At 42.9% G+C, this 14918-nt stretch overlaps 1 protein-coding gene across 1 annotated transcript in view; it reads right to left on the reverse strand.

Moving 5' to 3' along the window:
- The window catches only part of LOC126214883 (glycoprotein-N-acetylgalactosamine 3-beta-galactosyltransferase 1-like), a 119588-nt gene that overhangs the window by 95570 nt on the left and 9100 nt on the right, over positions 1–14918 (reverse strand). The gene's annotated exons all lie outside the window — the stretch shown is intronic.

Consider the following 14918-nt stretch of genomic DNA (forward strand, 5'->3'; position numbering starts at 1 on the left):
TCGAAACGAGCGAACGACTGAAAAAGGTGTCGCAGCGGAGAATGTCAGCGATGTATCAATCTGTGGGTCACTTGGTCGTCCTACCCCACATCACGTACAGAAGCCAGATGGCAGTTATAAGAGTCGAGGGGTATGAAAGGGAAGCAGTGGTTGGGAAGGGAGTTATTCAATCTGTATATTGAGCAAGCAGTAAAGAAAACAAAAGAAAAATCCGGAGTAGGAATTAAAATCCACGGAGGAGAAGTAGAAAATTTTGAGGTTTGCTGATGACATTGTAATTCCGTCAGAGACAGCAAAGGACCTGGAAGAACAGCTGAACGGAATGGACAGTGTCTTGAAAGGAGGATATAAGATGAACATCAAAAAAAGCAAAACGAGGATAATGGAATGTAGTCGAATTAAGTCGGCTGATGCTGAGGGAATTAGATTTGGAAATGAGACACTTGAAGCAATAAATGAGTTTTGCTGTTTGGGGATCAAAATAACTGATGATGGTCGAAGTAGAGAGGATATAAAATGTACACTGGCAATGGCAAGGAAAGCGTTTCTGAAGAAGAGAAATTTGTTAGCATCGAGTTTAGATTAAAGTGTCAGGAAGTCGTTTCTGAAACTATTTGTATGGAGTGTAGCCATGTATGGAAGTGAAACGTGGACAATCAATAGTTTGGACAAGAAGAGAATAGAAGCTTTCGAAATGTGGTGCTACAGAAGAATGCTGAAGATTAGATGGGTAGATCACATAACTAATGAGGAGGTATTGAATAGAATTGGGGAGAAGAGGAGTTTGTGGCACAACTTGACTAGAAGATGAGATTGGTTGGTAGGACGTGTTCTGAGGTATCAAGGGATCACCAATTTAGTATTGGAGGGCAGTGTTGAGGGTAAAAATCGTATAGGGAGACCAAGAGATGAATACACTAAGCAGATTCAGAAGGATGTAGGTTGCAGTAGGTACTGGGAGATGAAGAAGCTTGCACAGGATAGAGTAGCATGGAGAGCTGCATCAAACCAGTCTCAGGACTGAAGACCACAACAACAACAACAACAACAAACAACATTTAAACGGATCTTTGAAAAAAAAACAATAAAATTATCATTATTAATGCCGACTTTTTCCTGTTACTTCTCTACACAAAAACTGTCTCTCTCTGGCTCTTTGTCTTCCAGTCCAGTCCTTCAACGTTCTCCCTCTAGGCATAAATATAGTTTCCATATAATAAGTGAAGGTGGTTGTAGTAGTTATTCAAAATGAAGAAATTAAGTATTAGGAACTTACTTCAAATTTTCTGGTAACGGCAGCAAATGACCACGAAGTTACTCTTATAGAAAAGTAAGTGAAATAACGACGCCTAAACATAAGGCTATTTACAGTCCGTTAGTACATAATTTAGATTTCCACTGTTGATAACATCATCAACCTGGCTGTTGTCGGTCGCATTGTAACTACCTTGCATGCGTGTGAACCACGTGAACATGTACGTCCCTAGAATGCAATTTCACAAAACGTCGTTACTTTCGGGTGTCATTTCTTCCACAGCACCTGACCGGTATGCAGGGCAAAAGATGGTGGCACTTTAATTTTCGATGCTCTCATGTTGGAGATTTTAATGCGTGATAATCATCTGAGTTAATAATATGAACGCATCTACTTCCTTTTACCATTCTCAACAGCAATGTACACATATTATTTTTTCTTTGTGCACTTCTATCTCAAAAGTACTTTCGAATTATGTAAGTGTCATTGCCCTCCTTGTATCATTAATATTAAAAATCAGCACTTCAATTTTCGTCTTTTTTTATCTCATTTTCCACTCAACAGCATACTTAACCTCCTTGGTCTGTGTGACACGCGAGAGACTGTCTAGGATGTTGTCAAGACTGCCCACAGACGCCTCAATATTTCGAGGCAGTGCAATATAATTCCAAAGTTTTTCATGTTCTCAATATTATTGAGCAATCTCTCAATGTTACTACCAGACGGTCAATATTATTGCGCATCTGGGAAACATTGTCAATATTATTGACCATCTACGGGGCACTTCACTGCAAATGCGTTCAAATAAAACAACAGTTTGTGCGGTGGTAGGATTTAATGCTATTTGCTCCCGCGTTTCAAAAAACTGACAATTTTTAAGCAGAGCCATTAACTTGTTGTGACTAGGAACTTTGTCACTACATCAGTAGCGGTCCAGAATTGGATACAATATTTGTCGAATTTGTTTGGTATCAATTGAGTGTTCTTTGCTTGGTAATAGCTGCTCATCTGTGGTTACATTTCCTAGAGGGCGGTAGGAAAAAATACTATTTTTCCAACAATTTTCCCCAAATTTCAGATACCAGAGCAAATTTGCTGCCTGGTAGGCCTTCAGCTCGGGTTGACTTTTCTTCGAAATGGGGAAATCTGAGAATCTCCTTAAATCTGCCTCTTGGTATAAAGTCCTTGGTGAAAGTAAGCCCCCAAGAATGTGATGATAGATCATCTGCAGACATACCCTTTGTACAAATGACATCCTGAGCATACGTGACGGTTATCAGTATTTCCAGATCCTCAAGTGACAGGAACCAAGAATTGTTTGTACCACTTTTTGAGCACTGGCTTCTGTGTATTTCTTCATGAGACATAGCATTGCTTCGTTAAAAATAAGACGGAACCACTGATGACAGAATCGTCCACTTGTCGGCAAGCATAAATAGTGGGGGGCTTTTCAGAACATTCACAGCCGACCTTCTTCCAGATTACGAGAAATTTGTAGTCTCCCACTAGGTTCCATCTCCGGCCACCATCTTTGAAGACATCTTTAACTGGCCCTGTTGCGATGTGTGAGGTGAGAATTGATGTAGAATAACACCTGAGTCCTGCTCCACTAATGACTCCTCATTCACAATGTCTTCATCTTCATCTTCACTTGTCTCGGTACAAAATCCTTACCTTCATCAATAAATTCAGTTTCTGATTCAACGTCTGAATTCTCTAAGATACACAATGTTTCTTCATCAGAAAGTCCATGCTGACGGGACATGTTCGAGAACATGGATAAAGAATAGCACTTTCTTGACGCAATATAAACTGGAATGTGCACTTACCAAGAAGTAACAATGAGCAGTAACAATACTGCATGATGGTTGATTGTTGCAATTTAATTGTTGGATCGTTTACATGTGAAGCAACTTTTCCAAACGCTAACGGACAAAACTGAGTTTCATATGAAATAACGTATTTTCTGCCCCATTCTACACACTATTATAATAAGCTCCTGTCAAATGCATTTTAAACCCGCGAAAAGAGCTGTCAAAAGTAGCAAGTAAAACAAATAACATTTTGTCCTCTAGTGTGAATGAACAAAACTGCATGAGGTCCATCAGATTATTTTATTTTTTCGTCTTAATGTATTTGACTGATGGAATTAAGTGAAACCTTTTAACTGACCAACGATGACAAACTGGTATTCACTCTCAGCATTACAGCATTATTGTGTGTGTGTTTTTGTAATTCTCACTGTTACAGATAGAGAAGGCAGATGAAAAGCCTTTGTTTCTTTAAGATGGGAGAATAATAGAGAGTCGATATGTTAGAGTTGCAGAGGAAGCACATTAAGAAACGAGAAGACAACTGAAGAAGAATTTAAAAAGGAAACACAATAAATCGCATTTAATCCATCATTGATTCCTCATATCTTGAAAGTAAAGAAAAAAATTATCTTGTAATAAACATAATTTTATGAACAGCCACACCTGACAATTTTATGTAAAATTCGAAACACTAATAAAAAGTGTTCTGTGGTATAAGGTTTTCGCTTTTTCTGAAATTTTTACTTTCTGTGACACTATTGTAAGTAGGCTGTTTAGGTTTTTTTATTGGTAACGCCACCTCTGTATGAAAAGCACTGGCTGTGCTGTGTGCAGTCTGTGTCTAGTTTGCATTGTTGTCTGCCATTGTAGTGTTGGGCAGCGGCAGCTGGATGTGAACAGTGCGTAGCGTTGCGCAGTTGGAGGTGAGCCGCCAGCAGTGGTGGATGTGGGGAGAGAGATGGCGGAGTTTTGAAATTTGTCATGAACTGCTGTATATATTATGACTATTGAGGTAAATACATTGTTTGTTCTCTATCAAAATCTTTCATTTGCTAACTATGCCTATCAGTAGTTAGTGCCTTCAGTACTTTGAATCTTTTATTTAGCTGGCAGTAGTGGCGCTCGCTGTATTGCAGTAGCTTGAGTAGCGAAGATTTTTGTGAGGTAAGTGATTTGTGAAAGGTATAGTTTAATGTTAGTCAGGGCCCATTCTTTTCTAGGGATTATTGAAAGTCAGATTGCGTTGCGCTAAAAATATTGTGTGTCAGGTTAAGCACAGTCCCGTATAATTGTTTAAAGGGGACGTTTCACTATGTTCGCCCTCACATAAATTTAGAAGAGAAATTACAGCAGTGTCAAATTGAGCTTTGCGATTCTGTAAAATTCAGTGTAAAGGATGTTCAAATTTTTATATAGGACAGATGGGGAGGAAATTTAAGATCTCCTTCTTGAGCACCTGCTAGGTGAAAATTCATGTAAGTCAACTTTGATAGACAACCTCAAAGTCGTTATGACATTTCTGGTGCAGGCGCCATAATATTCACTCACAAATCTCATCCCTGTAATCTGCAATTTGTGTGCACACATGTGCTATCTAAATTTATTACTGACGATTGATTATTGTGATGCTTTCTTTACTTGTATGTGGGGTCCTCTAGGAACTCCTCATTCCGTGACAAGAGGACATTAGGAACCCAGCCTGGGTTGCCAGATGTTCGATTTTTTACTGAACACTTCGGTATTTCAGCCCCATGTTCAGTAATGAAGTATGAGTGGTTTTTCGGTTTTGTAATTTCATTTGTATGACTAATTTATTTATTGATTTGCAAAATCTGTTATATATAACAAGCAGGGCATATTTGCATATGTCTGGGATCTCCTCCCAAACCCCTGGATCGATTTCACGCAAATGTAGGGCAGAAATTTGCAGACCACACAAATATCAGCACTGTGTGGTTTATAAACTCCTAGCCCCAGCAGGAGCGGAAATATGAGCAATAACATGTTTTTCCAAGCCCCTGTTGTATAGACTGGTCTACATGACAGGCATGTTGTACAAGAACCGTATTGGCCTGCCAAACGAACCTATTTTACAGGGCAGCCTACATGTTATGGGCAAGGAACGGTTTTCTGCATCGCCGGCCGGTGTGGCCGTGCGGTTCTAGGCTCTTCAGTCTGGAACCGTGTGACCGCTATGGTCGCAGGTTCGAATCCTGCCTGGGGCATGGATGTGTGTGATGTCCTTAGGCTAGTTAGGTTTAAGTAGTTCTAAGTTCTAGGGGACTGATGACCTCAGATGTTAAGTCCCATAGTGCTCAGCGCCATTTGAATCATTTTTTTCTGCATCCCAACATGTAGGCTTACCTACATGACAGGCATGTTGTGTTGTAGTAGTATCAGCCTGTTTTATCGACCTCCTTTCCAAGGCGACCTGGACGTCAGGGACAAATAAATGGTTTTCACACCCCTGAAGTGTAGCCTGCCCTGCATGACAGGCATGTTATGAGAATAGTATCAGCCTGCTTTACTGAACTGTAATGCAGGGGCTACACATGTTGATGACCATGTCTAGAGACATGTTAGATAGACAGAGGAGGGGATGGACAGAGTGAAGGGGAGGAGGAACTGGGCAGAGAAAGGTTGGAGGTGTGGCGAGGTAGTGGGCAAGTGGAAAAGGAAGAGGGGGAAGTATAGATGGAAAGAGAGAGGGAGAGGAGGACATGGCCAGATGAAGGGGGGAGGAAGATAATGTCAGAGAGAGGGGGTGGAGGAAAGGAAATGGACAAGGAAGGTGGAGAAGGAGATGAAGAGACAGAGAGAATGGGGAGCAGGAGACAGACATATAGAGATTGGAGGATGAGGTGGACAGCCAGAGGGAGGAATAGGTGGACACTGAGAGGCGGAGGAGGAAATGTGTTCAGTATATGTGTTGAAAGCATATGTGGGCAAAGCCGAATGGAAAAGGGTAGTCAAATCAATAACTGAGAGTCAATATTGTAAAAGCAGAATTATTTACTGTTCGTTTTTTGAGCATCATCTGCGACCAGCTTTGCTAAAGAAGCGGCGACAATTTCTGCGCAACCCACCCATCATTTTGCACGACAATGCACAGGCGCATACAGTGCAAGCTGTGGCTGCTCTGTTCGGTCGATGGCACTGGGAAGTACTGTACCATCCACCATATTCCCCGAACTTAAGTCCTTGTGACTCTGATTTGATTCCGAAGATGAGGCAACCACTTCGTGGCATTCGCTTCAGAACTGTTCCAGAGATTCGACAGACAGTAGACCGCTTCATTCGCACCATCAACAGAATAGGCTCTGCTAACGGTATACTACGCCTTCCACATCGCTGGCAACGGGTTCAACACAACGCTGGTGACTACTTTGAAGGACAGTAACAGGTGCAAACATGTAACTCTTTTGTATCGGTTGTGAATAAACAGCTGCCACTATTTAAGTTCCAATCCTCGTAAATAAAATTTTAATGTTAACTAAGTTTTTTTTATTGTGTTCACCTTCAGATATCAGCTTAGCAAATCCTTCCACCAGACAGTTTCCGGTAGTTTTGTCGATTCAATCTGGCAACCATTGTCCCAGAACGTACTGGAATTGGGCTAGGTGTGGCATGAAACTGGCAGTGGTCTTTCAAATGATCCATCATGGTGTTCGCCTCAGCCGATTTGGGGAAATTACAGAAAATTTAAAAATGGATAGCCAGCTAGGAAATTAAATTTTTTAAAGGATTTACGTTTTTCGTAGTTCGACTGTTTAACAGTTTTTAAGTCGATTTTTTTTTAATTTCATCATTCTCTTGTGCACAGTCTACTGATTTCTGTGCATTGCGTTGCCAAGTACATAAAAAATATCAAAGCTCAATCTGTATTTCACATAAATTGGAATAACATGAGAGTGAATTTGAAGCTTTGATTGATGAAGCACCGAAAACTGATCACCCACTCTAATTAGCACATGGCGTGCAAATGAGTGGTGAAATAAAGAAATATTCATTTAAACATTTTAAACTGCCAAGGTTGGAAAATCGTTTTGACCTTCAGAATGCTTACTACGTTTATGGATCACTCAACAAGGAATTAACGCTAGAACAGTACCATGAAATAGGTTCCACTAATATCTTCTATGCGATTTACTTTACAGATTCTCCACGTTCTTGCAAAACCTTTCCAATATATCTGTCCTCTCTTCGCCTTCCCAATTATTAATTACATACAGTGCTTACTTTCTAAAATTTTTGGTGTCGAACGGACCTCTTTGAACATACAACACCCCGGACCCTCCACCCCCTAGCAATAAAAATCACCAGTTTCGATTTTTGAAACATGTAATAAAACTTTTACAAAATATAGTTATTCAATTCAGGTTTTTAAAACATAATTTCTGATAATCAAAACAACAAGATTTAATATAAACAATAGGCGCTACAGTCTGCCTCCATAGCAGTATCTTTTGCTCCCTAATTCTGCTCAGTACATACTGGCAAAAGTCTGTAACTTTCGTGGCCATGACGTCATGTTTTCAACTGCTGCGAGGCGCAAAATCCATTGCAGCTACTCAGTGAACGTGCGCCAAATATTAATTAATAAAGCATTTAGCGATGAATGACGATGAAGATATTCCTGGCCCGTCGGGGACACGTACAATTCCGACTTCCCAAAGAGTGAGGAAAAGCAAAACATTAAGACACAGAGTTAGATATTTAGTAAATCATTCAATACTCAGTTCGACCGATTTTGTTCTATATATCGTCAGTCCTTTAATTGTTGAGTGGCAAATGGCACAAAAGTCTATTGAGATACGAGTTTCTTAGAGTTCTGAAATAGTGACCAATGTAGTGTAGCGTCTTCTTGCAGCCCGATGAAATAAAAATGTTAAAATAATAGTGGTTCAGTGTACAAAGCAATGTTTTAGGAAACATAGGCCCTGTTGTTGAAGGTGAAAGGGTAATTGTGACAGAGCAGTGATGCAATCTAAGAAACTTTGACATTTGTAAAATACTTGCCGAAGATGGAATTTTGTTATAAACACGACCTGCATGGACTCGATTAATGTCTGAAGTAGTGTCGGAGGGAACTGGTACCATGAATCCTGCAGGGCTGTCCATAAACCCGTAAAAGTACGACGGGGTGGATATCTCTTGTGAATTGCACGTTGCAAGGTATCGCACATATGCTCAATAATGTTCATGTCTGGGGAGTTTGGTGGCCAGCGGAAGTGTTTAAACTCAGACGAGTGTTTCTGGAGCCACTCTGTAGCAATTCTGGACGTGTGGGGTGTCATATTGTCATACTGGAATTGCCCAAGTCCATCGGAATGCACAATGGACATGAATGAATCCAGGTGATCAGACAGGATGCTTACGTACATGCCACCTGTCAGAGTCGTATCTAGACGTATCAGAGATCCCGTATCAATCCAACTGAACAAGCCTCACACCTTTACAGAGCCTCCACCAGCTTGAACATGCAGAGTCCATGGATTTATGAGGTTGTCTCCTTACCCGTACACGTCCACCCGCTCGATACAATTTGAAACGAGACTCGTCCGACCAGGCAACATGTTTCCAGTCATCAACAGTCCAATATTGACGTTGACAAGCCCAGAGGAGGCGTAAAGCTCCGTGTCGTTTAGTCATGAAGGTTCACGAGTGGGTCTTCCATTCCGAAAGCCTATACTGATGATGTTTCGTTGAATGGTTCGCACGCTGACACTTGTTGATGGCCCAGCATTGAAATCCGCAGCAAGGGTTGCACGTCTGTCACGTTGAACGATTCTCTTCAGTCGTCACTGGCCCTTATCTTGAAGGCTCTTTTCCGGCTGCAGCGATGACAGAGTTTTTTATGTTTTAGCGGATTCCTACCTCATAGATGTTCTGTCCCATCGCTCGTGAGCCGACTATAACACCACGTTCAAACTCTCTTAAATCTTGATAACCTGCCATTGTAGCATCAGTAACCGATCTAATAACTGCGCCCGACACTTGTTGTCTTATACAGACGTTGCTGACCGCAACGCCGTGTTCTACCCGTTTACATATCTCTGTATTTGAAAACTCATGCCTATACCAGTTTCTTTAGCGCTTCATTGCGTATTCTTTCCATTACATACCGTTATGTAGTGTTACAGTTAGCTGACGTGATAAAGTCCAGAAATTTGCCCCTCACACTGAAATTGGGTATTATGTGCTTTTTGCCTCATTTGTAGTATTTTCTTGGATGGATCCAGATTTGAGGAGAGCCATAATTCAGCAGGACCACAGTCTAAAGATCCGTCCACACTACCCGTATGATTCATGTGCTTGTGAGACTCGCGAGCCTTACGAATAATGTGGACGGATGTCGGCTCTGAGGATTCTCCGTGAGAGGGGGCTCGCAAGGTGCCCGAGCCCATGGCTCGTCTGGCTCGGCCTGTTTCCTGTACATCAAAAGAATGCGGGGCGAGCTGCGCATGTCGTGTGGACAACGGCAAGCCTCGATCAGTCGGCTTGCTGCACTCGTTCAGTTCGGTCTCGTTTTTTTTTCTTTTTTTCTTCTTCTGTGTTGTGGAGATCTGCTTTTCTTAAATGGATTTGGCCGACTATTTTACTATTACTTTCATATGTATTAATGAACATATACTGTGTTGTAAAATATCACAAATTCCCATTATAAAATAAACTCAAAAAAGTGAAGCCATTAAGAGCTGCAAGTACTTCAGAAACAATGTTTGATACAACTTGCTTGGAGACTTTAAATAAAAAATGAGGATGGAGTAGGAATCGCCGCGCCGGCTGTGGTGGCCGAGCGGTTCTAGGCGCTTCAGTCCGGAACCGCGCGACTGCTACGGTCGCAGGTTCGAATCCTGCTTCGGGCATGGATGTGTGTGATGTCCTTATGTTTAAGTAGTTCTAAGTTCTAGGGACTGATGACCTCAGACGTTAAGTCCCATAGAGCCATTTGAACCAAGTGGGAATCGCCAGTTGCTAGGTATCTGAGTACAAGTGTCAAGTACTCAGTAACTGGAATAGCTTTCCTAATTCTGCTGTCAGCCTTCGCTATTTCCAGTCTGACCAAATTTATCAAATACTCAAAATCAAATGTGGACATATTGCAAAATGTCTTGAAATGTATTTTTTCAACATCCAAGTGATCCATCAAATCACTCCCACTGTATCTTTTTCCGCTAACCTCCCGACTGCACCTAGCTTCTCTCCACCCCGTCCCTGTACGGCCCCACAAGCAACAATTTACTTCCCCCACACCCACACTGCTATCCCTCCCCTCCCTGCCCCAGCCACACGCCCCATCTGGTTGCCTCTCCCATCACGCGCTGCTGCTTGCAGTCTGGCTTCAGCAGCCAGAGACTGTGATCATGTGTATGTGTGAGATGAGTTTACGTAAGTGTGAGTGTGTATGTTGTCATTTTCGACGAAGGCCTTGGCCGAAACCTCACTTTCTGACAGTCTTTTTCTTGTGCCTGTCTGCAGCTCAGCATTTCCGCTATATGGAGAGTAACAGCTGTCCTTTTCATAACGTTGTTAGGTCACACTTGTCTTGCTTTAGTTTCCTAGGACTCTGGGAGCTACGAAACAGTGCATTACAGAACAGTTTATTTACAATTATCTTTTAACCCATTGGCTTATACAATCAGCACACAGCCGGTTGCAGGTTTCAAGTTCATTATTACATTGCCAACTGTGAGATGGATCGAGCAGCTATGGCTTCTTCGTTGTGTTTCTTCTCTGTGCTATATACCACTGGAAAGGTGAGAAATCGATCTATTCAGTGGTGTATAATACACACTATTTTTCGATATTTTGCGAGTTATATGCAGTCGTTTTCAGTTTTATTTATGCCATCAAGAAAACGCGCTCCAGAAATTGTGTACTGTGCAAAGCAAGGAAAAAGAAAAGTGATACGCAGTGTACACGCCCGTATACTTTCGGGTATACCAAACCAACAAAAATTTCTAAAACAGTATTATCTTCACTTCGCATTACTTAGATACACTCCTGGAAATGGAAAAAAGAACACATTGACACCGGTGTGTCAGACCCACCATACTTGCTCCGGACACTGCGAGAGGGCTGTACAAGCAATGATCACACGCACGGCACAGCGGTTCCTAACCGCGGTGTTGGCCGTCGAATGGCGCTAGCTGCGCAGCATTTGTGCACCGCCGCCGTCAGTGTCAGCCAGTTTGTCGTGGCATACGGAGCTCCATCGCAGTCTTTAACACTGGTAGCATGCCGCGACAGCGTGGACGTGAACCGTATGTGCAGTTGACGGACTTTGAGCGAGGGCGTATAGTGGGCATGCGGGAGGCCGGGTGGACGTACCGCCGAATTGCTCAACACGTGGGGCGTGAGGTCTCCACAGTACATCGATGTTGTCGCCAGTGGTCGGCGGAAGGTGCACGTGCCCGTCGACCTGGGACCGGACCGCAGCGACGCACGGATGCACGCCAAGACCGTAGGATCCTACGCAGTGCCGTAGGGGACCGCACCGCCACTTCCCAGCAAATTAGGGACACTGTTGCTCCTGGGGTATCGGCGAGGACCATTCGCAACCGTCTCCATGAAGCTGGGCTACGGTCCCGCACACCGTTAGGCCGTCTTCCGCTCACGCCCCAACATCGTGCAGCCCGCCTCCAGTGGTGTCGCGACAGGCGTGAATGGAGGGACGAATGGAGACGTGTCGTCTTCAGCGATGAGAGTCGCTTCTGCCTTGGTGCCAATGATGGTCGTATGCGTGTTTGGCGCCGTGCAGGTGAGCGCCACAATCAGGACTGCATTCGACCGAGGCACACAGGGCCAACACCCGGCATCATGGTGTGGGGAGCGATCTCCTACACTGGCCGTACACCACTGGTGATCGTCGAGGGGACACTGAATAGTGCACGGTACACCCAAACCGTCATCGAACCCATCGTTCTACCATTCCTAGACCGGCAAGGGAACTTGCTGTTCCAACAGGACAATGCACGTCCGCATGTATCCCGTGCCACCCAACGTGCTCTAGAAGGTGTAAGTCAACTACCCTGGCCAGCAAGATCTCCGGATCTGTCCCCCATTGAGCATGTTTGGGACTGGATGAAGCGTCGTCTCACGCGGTCTGCACGTCCAGCACGAACGCTGGTCCAACTGAGGCGCCAGGTGGAAATGGCATGGCAAGCCGTTCCACAGGACTACATCCAGCATCTCTACGATCGTCTCCATGGGAGAATAGCAGCCTGCATTGCTGCGAAAGGTGGATATACACTGTACTAGTGCCGACATTGTGCATGCTCTGTTGCCTGTGTCTATGTGCCTGTGGTTCTGTCAGTGTGATCATGTGATGTATCTGACCCCAGGAATGTGTCAATAAAGTTTCCCCTTCCTGGGACAATGAATTCACGGTGTTCTTATTTCAATTTCCAGGAGTGTAGATAGTAAGGATAGGTTTGTAAGGGATCGTTTCCAAAATATTAAATAATTTTGAGAATTTCGTAAATTTAAATAATATGGGGAAAATATTAGTAATTCATTGGGTTAACCTACAGATATTTGTTAAAGAACGTCATATTCTCTTAACAAAAATGGCGTCGAGACCTGGCGAGGTTTTATTCGGTGCAGTATCAGTCAAATCAGTGAACATGAAACTTGTATGGAATGCAATACTCCGTTATTTACCGTGCCAAATAAGCCATCATAACATTAGCTAAAGGTAAAACCGTACAGACGTGATAATAAAACGTCGAAAACAATAATACTGTTTCGCGACACAGAAGAAATTAATTCCATTATTGTTGCTACACCTGAGCCACAAGCGGCAAGAGCCTTCAACAGACCCGCTTTTGAAGCAAGAGTTGTCACATTTACTACAATATTCGTGCATCGGAAAGTTGAGTGAAGTGTAGAATCAATAAAAAATTGTTATGTCACGAAAAGTAGTTTTATATTAAGAACGGTCTGCGAACAGAATGTATGCTCCTCACGCATTAAATACATGTTTATATTTCCTTGATTTCAGCGGTTGAAGCTGTAATCACCCACATATCAAAAGTATTTCATCATGGATAAGTTGCAGTCAATGGTCCCGAATCTTCGATAATTTACGAATGCTCCGAACGCAAAAATGTAATAACTATTTCGTTAACTAAAGAAGAAAATAATTAAAAAACAAACATTAATCTTGCGAATGGCTTTCTCGCCGCTAGGGGCGATAGCACCATACCAACTGTCAGGTTGTTAATAGTTTTCGCAGCACTTAGATTGTGGTATAAGTAGTTCGGCGTTTCCTTTCTGTTATAAGTAAACAATAACTTCTTCAACGAAAAATCCGATTGAGCTAGTAACTTTATCTGAACTTTGTTAGGGACATTTTTGTACTGTTAGTATGCAATCGCTCTTTGCATGCGAATGCGCTAATATTGGCTCGCTCTGAATATAATCGCAGACGTTGACTGTGGATATTGTATCACAGACACAGTCCCTTTGATTGTTCAGAGATGTCACTAAACCCGCCCAAAGATGTAAACATATGCATGAGCAGCGCCTATTAGACGGAGGGGGTCCGACAGCCGATCAGTTCCAGTCATTCCACCAGGAAGGAGGTACACGGCTCGTGTTGTCGTGTTGTCTGTAGTTCAAACATGTCTAGACGGTCAATACCGCGGTTCAATCGCGTCCGCATTGTTGCTTTGTGCCAGGAAGGGGTCTCAACAAGGCAAGTGTCCAGGTGTCTCGGAGAGAACCAAAGTGATGTTGTTCGCGCATGGAAGAGATACAGAGAGACAGAAACTGTCGATGACATGCCTCGCTCAGGCCGCCCAAGGGCTACTACTGCAGTGGATGACCGCTACTTACGGATTATGGCCCGAAGGAACCTTCACAGCGACACCACCATGTTGAATAATGCTTTTCGTGCGGCCACAGGACATCGTGTTACGACTCAAACTGTGCGCAATAGGCTGCATGATGCGTAACTTCACTCCCGACGTCCATGGCGAGGTCCATCTTTGCAACCACAATATACAGCGCGGTACAGATGGGCTCAACAACACGCCGAATGGACCGCTCGCCTAATGATTCGCCCATTCTTACACTTAACTATAATTTCTGATACACGAATATTTTTGTAAATGCGTTGCTTTTGCTTCAAAGGCGAATACGTCGAAGATTCTTTGTCATTTGTGGCTCAGATGTAGAAACAGTTGTAGAATTGTTTTCTTTCCTGCTTCGAAACAGTTTTATTGCTTTTTGACGTTTTGTTATGACGGCGTAGTAACATATATGCTACATTAAATAATATAAATATTACATTGCATACAGGTTTCATACGTACCACATTCAGTGAATTGGGCTGGATGTGTAACGAACAAAACTTCGCGTTGATGGGTGAATATATGACATCTTTCTGCAAAAGGTCAGGTCTTCTGATGTCTACTGGCAATTTTTTTATTAAAAAGGAAAATGACTTTCTTCAGTGAGTATCCGTATGTTACAAGAGAATCGTAAATATGCTGTCCTGTAATCTACAGTTTCATACCTCCCAGGGTCCTTAGAAACTAAATAATGACAAATATGGTGACAATTTTGGTTATTGTTGACTTTGATGGCAGTACACACCCTACCTATTGTTAGTATTCGCATTCATCCGATATCGTACTCAGAAGTGTCACTTGCTGGCCGTTTGGCACTCTGTAATCGCTGTGGGCAATAAAAGCTAGACGGTGTGTCGTGAATGTTATGTTAAACTGTGATTAGTCCGAACAAGTATTTATTCTTTGCTTTTCTACCTACTGAGATGTAGCTGCAATGGTGTCGTCTGTCTCAGACAGTACATACAGCACGTGATCAATGGTGGCAGCTAG

The sequence above is a fragment of the Schistocerca nitens genome, chromosome 12, assembly GCF_023898315.1.
Source record: "Schistocerca nitens isolate TAMUIC-IGC-003100 chromosome 12, iqSchNite1.1, whole genome shotgun sequence".
Classification (NCBI taxonomy): Eukaryota; Metazoa; Arthropoda; class Insecta; order Orthoptera; family Acrididae; genus Schistocerca; species Schistocerca nitens.